The sequence below is a fragment of the Pristis pectinata genome, chromosome 21 (assembly GCF_009764475.1).
Source record: "Pristis pectinata isolate sPriPec2 chromosome 21, sPriPec2.1.pri, whole genome shotgun sequence".
Taxonomy (NCBI): domain Eukaryota; kingdom Metazoa; phylum Chordata; class Chondrichthyes; order Rhinopristiformes; family Pristidae; genus Pristis; species Pristis pectinata.
The window spans coordinates 12,309,148-12,317,503 of NC_067425.1; positions in this window are offsets into that span (position 1 = coordinate 12,309,148).

The following is an 8,356-nucleotide window of genomic DNA, read 5'->3' on the forward strand; positions in this document are numbered from 1 at the left end:
ACAAATATTCACATGCTAGAGCACCTAAAACCAACAAAGTGCTTATCTTGTGCTATGTAGGAACTACAAGACTCTTCCCACGCCCAGAAATATTGCCATCAAGCAGGAGGTACATGAGCCTGAAAACGCACACTTCAAGATTCGACAACAGCTCCCCCTCCCACCCGCGTGCTATCATGTTCTTGAACTGACCTGAAAAACCTTAACACTACCTCGGACTAGAATTTATTTCTCTCTCAATCTTGCACGAGTGTCGTTATGTTTATTTGGCACGTGAAAATTACATATAGTTTATGTTAGCTTCTGTTTGACCTTGTACTGTGCTGCTGCCGCAAAAAGCTAATTTTCATGGCATTTATACCTTGTGTTATGTATGCCCATGACAACAATAAACTTGAACTGAATGCTTTTGGGAAGGTGCAACAAAGCAAGGGAACACAATAGGAAGATAGTGAATGATGTGAAGGAACTGATCCTTAAAGGTAGTAGATCAGATTAATATGGAACCAAAAAAGCATATGATATGCTTTTCTTTATTAGCTAAAGCATTAAATATTTTTTAATATTTCAAATACTTTATTCTGTATATACAATTACTACAATCAATACTCATCAATTCATTTTCTTACAATGCATCAATGCCAATCATATTACCTCCTTAATGCATCTGTGAACTGCTTGAGAACGAAACACAGGGCCCAGACCCTTGGTGTTTAGTGGTGGTAGGACCAGCTGATGGACTTGTGGTCAAAGGTGTTCCTCTGCTGAAAATTTTCTACAGAGAACAGGTAGTGCAACAAGATCCAACAGAATGGAACATTGTGCGGCACCAAGGCCAAGCCCATCCTTTGCAACACCAGGACAAGTAGAACCTCAGCACGTAGTGGCACCTGGTACTTGCACCCTCTGGCTCTACACACAGCTTGATGCTGCCACACATAAGCAGCAGGATGGATGACTACGTTAGGTACATTTTTCCAACCTTTCTCTGAAGACTTGTACATCACGACCCGACGGATGTGACCCATTCTGGATCTCCAGCTGAAACGGAAAATGGCTCCATGGCGCAGGAGCTGGGTAAGGGCCATACTATGCCACGTACAGCAACACCGAGAACACCTTATGCCTACTGTCGAGGGGGAGGGCTACTCCCACATTCAATTTCTGCTTCACCTTGGGTATCTGCTCTCACCAATTCCTGCCAGGCAACCTGGCTCCTCAGAAGCAAACTCCCAGCACCTTCAGATAGTTAAACCTGATGGTGAAAGGAAGGAGGATTGGTCAGGCCATTTGCCAGAGAACATGGCCTCATTCTTGCTGCGACTATCTCTGGCCAGGCCAGTTCAGACTGAGTAGAGGTGCTGATCAACCTGCAGATCGATTGTGAGTCTGAGCAAAAAATAGTGATGTCATCCATGTCCAGGGTGGCTTTAATCTGATGGCCTCCATTGCATGGCCTCTAACTCCCATATCCTTCCTGATGAATTCAGCAAAAGCTTAATACAAACAATAGAGAGAAGAGTAGGCAGCCTTTGAATATAAGTGCAGACAGGTTATACTTGCATTATCACAGCTTGAGGACTGCATACAGTTCTGGTCATCACATTACAGAAAAGGTGTAATTGCATTGGAAAGAATGCAGAAGAGATTTACGAGGATTTTGTCAGAGCTGAAGAATTTTAGCTTTGAAGAAACATATCTTTGGAATAGAGGAAGCTGAGAAGATATTAATTGGGCTGCATAAAATTATGAGGGTCCTGTACAGAGTAAAGGGGAATGATTTATTTCCCTCAGGAGAGGGTTGAATAGCCCAGGGGCATAGATTTATAATAAGTGTCGAAGGGTTAGAAAGGAGATGAGGAACAAGTTTTTTACCCAGAGGGTGTTGGCAGTCTCGGGCTCACAGTCCTGAACGGTGATAGTGGTAGAGATACTTGTCGCATTTAGTAAATACTTGGATGTATACTTGAAGAGTTGTGATCTGCAGGGCTTTGATCCAGTGCTGGAAGGTGGGATTAGGCTAGTTAATTCTTTTTGACTGGCTCTGACAAGATGGGCCAAATGGCCTCTTTCTACATTATACATTTACTACAATTTTCTTTCAAACTGGCATATCCTGTGACAGCAATGCTCAGACAGCACAATCTCATTGGCTCTCCACTCAGCTTTGGAGCACCTAGACAACAGAAAAATATACATCAGGCTGCTGTTTATTGATTACAGCTTGGTGTTCAACATCATCATCACCTCTGTACTAATCAACAAGCTTCAAAACCTGGGTCTCTGTACTTCCTTCTGCAACTGGATCCTCGACCTCCTTACTGCGAGACCACAGTCAGTGCGGATTAGTAACAACATCTCCTCCTCATTGACAATCAACACAGGCACACCTCAAGGATGCATGCTTAGCCCACTGCCCTACTCTCTCTACACTCATGACTGCGGTTAAGCACAGCTCAAACGCCATCTATAAATTCCCTGATGACACCGCTGTTGTTGGGAGAATGAACACTCCCTTGTTATTCCTCTTTTGCACGATTTACTTTTGTAACTTATAGTAATTTTCATGTCTTGCACTGTACTGCTGCTGCAAAACAATAAATTTCATGACATATGTCAGTGATAATAAACCTGATTCTGAGATTGGGTCTGAAAGCACAACTCTATCACTTTAATCGGCGCAATAGGTTATACACTAGATTGCAATCATTCTTGAAAATACCTCACCTACTGAGACCTCCATATTCCTTTTTAATTCCAAAATTTTTGATAACTTTTAGTCCTTTAGTTCCTCATCATCTGAGTCTCAAAATCCACAACAGTAATTAAAAAAATGAAATATCTATAAGCCTCTCAAAATGGGAATGTGCTTGCTCACAATCCTTACAAAAGTGATTGGAAAAAAATCCTGGAACTGACAATCTGAAATTAATGGCACTGCTGCAAACAGATGATTTGGGGATTCTGCTTGTTGTTTGTTTTCTGTTGCTGGGAGTAGATTGCCATCTGCTGGCTGTAAGAGATTTTTCAGAAACTTTTTCCTAGATACCTTTCAGATTTAGCTTTGCAACTTCAAACTCCAACTTCTCCACATGCACCTCCCCCCTCCCCTACCCTTTACTGACAAGGAAATAGCAGAAATTTGATTGTATACAATAGCAGATCTTTAATTGATCCAAAAATTGTAAGCTGGCTATGCCAGAATATTTGAAACACTTTTCCATTGTAGATTCCCACTAGTAAACAAAACTATCCCATTTTTTCCCAAGGCTGCAGTACCATCTTCTCTCTAGTATGTAATATGTAAAACTTTATTGCCAAATTCACCATTCATGAAAATCATTCCAAAAACTATGGCTGTAATAAACAGCTGGATACCTCAGCACACAAGTGTAAACTGGAGAGTGCTGTGAACAAGCAATGGGCAGTGTAAACTTTATTATGAGTTGAATCCATAGTTAAACAACAACATGCCAAACTAAGCTATTGAATTTACTAGTGAATCAGCAAATACTGCTTTTCAAACCTTGTATTATTCTAGTTGATGGCTTTTGAGCAATCCAAAGTATATCGAATTGGGAAAATGGTATCCTTAAAGACCCAGAGGGAAAAATCTGGTTCACCGCTGATGCAGAGGGCAAGTTGGTTCTAATTCTTTTTGCTTTATGTGTGATTGCATCTACTACTTCATGGCTGAAAATCATCAGCGTCAGAAGTGCTAACAAAGAAGCTTATGGATAGACAAATAAATAGCATTTGTTACAGAAAAAAACTTATTTTTAATGTCACTTGTAAGAACATCTACCTAAACGTATGGGATTTATCCCAAAAAAGATATTTAAGCTGGAGAACAAATTTCTCCTACCAACGTCAAATGTATAATTGCTTTGCTTCAAGAAGGACAATTCTGAAAAATTTTGAAAGAAAATGTGACATTATCATGTTTGCTGCCAGTGCCCATCAGCACCATTTAAAAGCATATGGCAGCAATAATTTATCAGAACGACCTTTAAGAATGACTTAACATTTATGAAAGAACTTCAAAATAGAGAGTAAAATCCAGTTCAGATTTATCTCTATTTACATAAGTATCTAGGTGCAAGGATTACAGAAATTTTGGATTGCAACTGGGGAGGGTTTAAACTGGATTGGCTGGAGGTGGGGGGAGGGGCGGGGGTTGGATCCCAAGTAGAAGTGAGGCAATTGAGAGGCAGGATAGTGATAGAGAAGACAGCGAAAGCAAATTGAACAGGCAGGACAGGAAGGAGCATGGTGAAGAGCCAGGAAAGTCAGTTGGATTAAATTGCATTTACTTCAATGCAAGAGGTCTGACAGGTAAGGTGGATGAACTTAGGGCACAGATAGGTACGTGGGATTGGGATATTATAGCCATTACAGAAACATGGCTAAGGGAAGGGAAGGAGTGACAGCTTAATGTTTTGGGGTGCATATGCTTTAGGCAATATAGAGGTGGAGGGAAGAGAGGAGGAGTTGCTTTTTTGCTTAAGGGGTATATCATAGCAGTAGTTGGAGATGACATTACTGAAGGTTCATCTGGAGAGGCTTTATGGGTGGAGCTGAGAAATAAGAAGGGATGATCACCTTGTTGGAATTGTACTATAGGCCTCCATATAGTCTTTGGGAATTAGAGGAACAAATGTGCAGTGAGACTGGGATTGCCATAGTGTTAAAGGTCCAGATGGGTTTGAATTTATTCAGTGTGTTCAGGGAGGTTTCCTCAGGCAGTATATAGAGGAGGGGCCTTTACTCCTTCGAGCATAGGAGACTGAGAGGTGATGTCATAGAGGTATACAAAAGCATGAGGGGCATAGATAGGGTGAGGGGTCTTTTTTTCCAGGGTTGGGGACATAGTTTTAAGGTTAGAGGTGAAAGATTTAATAAGAATCTGAGGGGCAACACAGTGGGTGGTAGATATATGGAATCAGCTGCCAGAGGAAGAGGTGGAGGCAGGTACAGTAGATACATTTAAGAAGTGTGTGGACAGGTATATGAATGACAAAAATTTAGAGGGATATGGGCCAAGTGCTGGGAAATGGGATTGGCTTGAATAACATCTTGGAGGGCATGGACACATATGGACAAAAGGGCCTTTTTCCATGCTGTACAGCTCCAATGTGCAGGATCAAAAGAGCCTGCAGAAGTTTGTAGAGTTGGCCAGCTCCATCATGGGCACAACCCTCCTTGCCATCAAGGACATTCTCAAGAGGCAGTGCCTCAAGAAGGTGGCATCCATCATTAAGGACCCTCACCATCCTGGACATGCCCTCTTCATGTTGCTACCATCGGGGAGGAGGTACAGGAGCCTGAAGACCCACACTCAATGTTTCAGGAACAGCTTCTTCCCCCTCTGCCATCAGATTCCTGAATGGTCCATGAACATGACTTTGTTATTCCTCCTTTGCACATTTACTTTTTAAACTTATAGTGATTTTTATGTCTTACAAACAAATTTCATGACATATGTCGGTGATAATAAACCTGATTCTGATTCTATGACTCTATAAGTCTCACACAAATGGCAGGACCTTTTTGTCAGGCATTAATCTACAATAAGGTTTGTTGGAAAAGAACTGATTTATAACTTAACTTGAGAACAAGTCCTCTATCATCCCCAATAATGTAGCATCTCACTACATCAGATAAGAACAATGCCTACCTCACTGTCTTATTAAAGAGTGGCTTATTGAACAATAGATTCCTCCCAAGGGTCAACAATTTGAGGTAAAACTAGAGAAAATTAGCAGGAGGCAAGTAAAAATTCTAAGGATATTGTATCACTTATTTGTATATTTTGTTAATTAGCTTTAACAGCACGTGACTTTAATTTTTCTGTCTAACTTTGTAGTTCTAATGAAAACAAAACTTAGGGTCCCCACAATTTTGACTGTTGCAGCTAAGCCAAAGATGCAAATGACAGGCCCCAGTAGGAGAATCCTTTTTAAACTAATATACATTGAGAAAGCAGAGTTCCAGTGAATGATTTTGTCATGTCAAAGACATCTTAAAGTCATTCTTTCAAATTGATCTTTTGGTGAGCTGAGTTTATTCTTAGCAATGTGTAAAAGGTATTTGTTAAATTGCTATTTACACCATAAATTTGCTACAGTGTAAGTCTGAATCACTAGAAATGAAAATAACCTTTTTATTCCCAATGTATGAAGTCAAGTAAACTGAACCTATAATCAAAAAGTTTCAATACCAAACTTCAAAGTCTAAATGTAAAGATATATGCTGTAAATTTCCCTCTGGATTTTATTACATCTAAAACAAAAACATTCCATCTTGAATTACCTACAACAATAAAACATCCTTGAGTTTTATAACAATCAAGATTCAATGTGCAATGTTCTACAAGATCAAATTCTAGAACACAAAAGATAGCATGACAGCAATATCTGTATTATGCAGCTTCCAACCATCAGTTTAAGATACAGGAGTACAATGAGCAGAGAGAAGATGAATAAACCATTCTGTTGCCAAACATATAACTCTTTGAAAAATGAAACAATGAACAATAATTTGCAGTAGGTGGACAGTATTCTGTTTCTGTATAGGGTATGGTGATTTCATTTGCTACTCACGTAATGTCATCACCTAAAAGTTTGATATAAAAATAAGAACCAAAACTTACAATTTTTCTTTTGCTGATTTTCTTTTAAGTGAGAAATGAAATTCTCCACAGCACACACCAATTACACTCCCAATATTCATGGTAATTATGCTAATTTATGCTACCAAATATTGACAAAGCACATGTTCCCTCCCAAGGCAGGTTATAAATCAAGCTTTGAGTGGTAATGAAGACCATATTGCTAGGATAATTTCCTGGATTACAAGTGAAACTGATAGTGTGTCTCATCATACCCTGAAGTTAAAATCTTTAACGTAACTGTCTTAAATGCAGTCAGCATCATAATTTAGATGTCTGCTTCTAAAAGAACTATTTAATGAGGACAAGATTAAATTTGCTTGAATTTTAAACACAACTGACAAAATGCAGTCATATTTTACAAAAGTAATTCTTACTGCTAGCTAGCAACTAATTGCACTGCCTTCCACGAGTGTTTGTTAGCGTACACTCCACAGCCAAGACTGCAGATATCGCCTTCGGGGATTATTACAATGAGGTGTTGAAGTGTAACCTAAATTATAAAGAGAAAAGATCAAATAAACCTTTGATTTCTCATATGGTCTGTACGAAATACAATTGTATAATATTTTTTTGACAGAATAGGTTTTAATTATGTTTGACTTACGATGATTACAAGTTGAATTTCATTCAGATCAGCATATTCACATATTTATTTTTTGATTCTTCCTGTAAACCAAAATTCTCCCTTCATCTAAACTGTTTATCTTTTTTTAGCATATTATAACAGACTATGTTGACTTTTATGATGTAAATTGTCTTTGCGAACTCATGAGATACTACACTGGGAATAGCTACATTGCGGAAGGTAATAGTTCATGGACAACATTTCCCAAACCCAGGAGTGACAAAAATTACACCAATCAAAAACCAAAAATTCCAATTCTGGAAATCTGAAATAAAAATATACTTAGCAATCGAGCAGCATCTGTGAGAGAGAAACAGAGTCAATGTTTCATGCGGATGACCTTTCATCAGAACAATCAAACACTGACCTACCGAAAAGTCATTGATCTGAAACATTTACTCCTTTTTTCTTTTCACAGATGCTGCCTATCTGCTGAGTGTTTTGAGCATTTTATCATCTTACTTCAGAAAACAATGATAATACGTATGTGCAAGAAAAGTATGCAAAAGCTAACCTTACAGGTTATCTGCCATTTTTGGTGAACATGTCCAAAGATACCTGAAGGTGACAGCACAGGTAGATGGGGTGGTGAAGAAGACACATGGAAGCTTGCATTCATTAGCCCGGCATAAGAGTATAAGTGCTTGGAAGTCTTTGTTCAATTTTATAAAACATTGGTTAAGCCACAGCTGGAATACTGTTCTGGTTGCCACATTATAGAAAATGACATGATTGCACTGGAGAGGGTGCAGAGGAGATTCACCAGGATGGTGCCTGGGATGGAAGGTTTCAGTTATGAGGAAAGGCTGGCGTTGTTTTCCTTCGAGCAGAAGAGGCTGGGTGGAGTCCATCCTGAGAGGTATACAAAATTATGAGAGGCATAGATAGGATAGATAGTAAGAAACTTTTCCTCATGGCAGAGTTGTCTAAGTCCAGAGGGCATATGTTTAAAGTGAGGAGCAAGAGATTCAGAAGGGATCATGAGGAATTTTTTTCTTCCAGATCTTTTCTTTCAGTTTCTGAGAAGGTGCTAGTGGCAGGTACTCAAACAACATTCA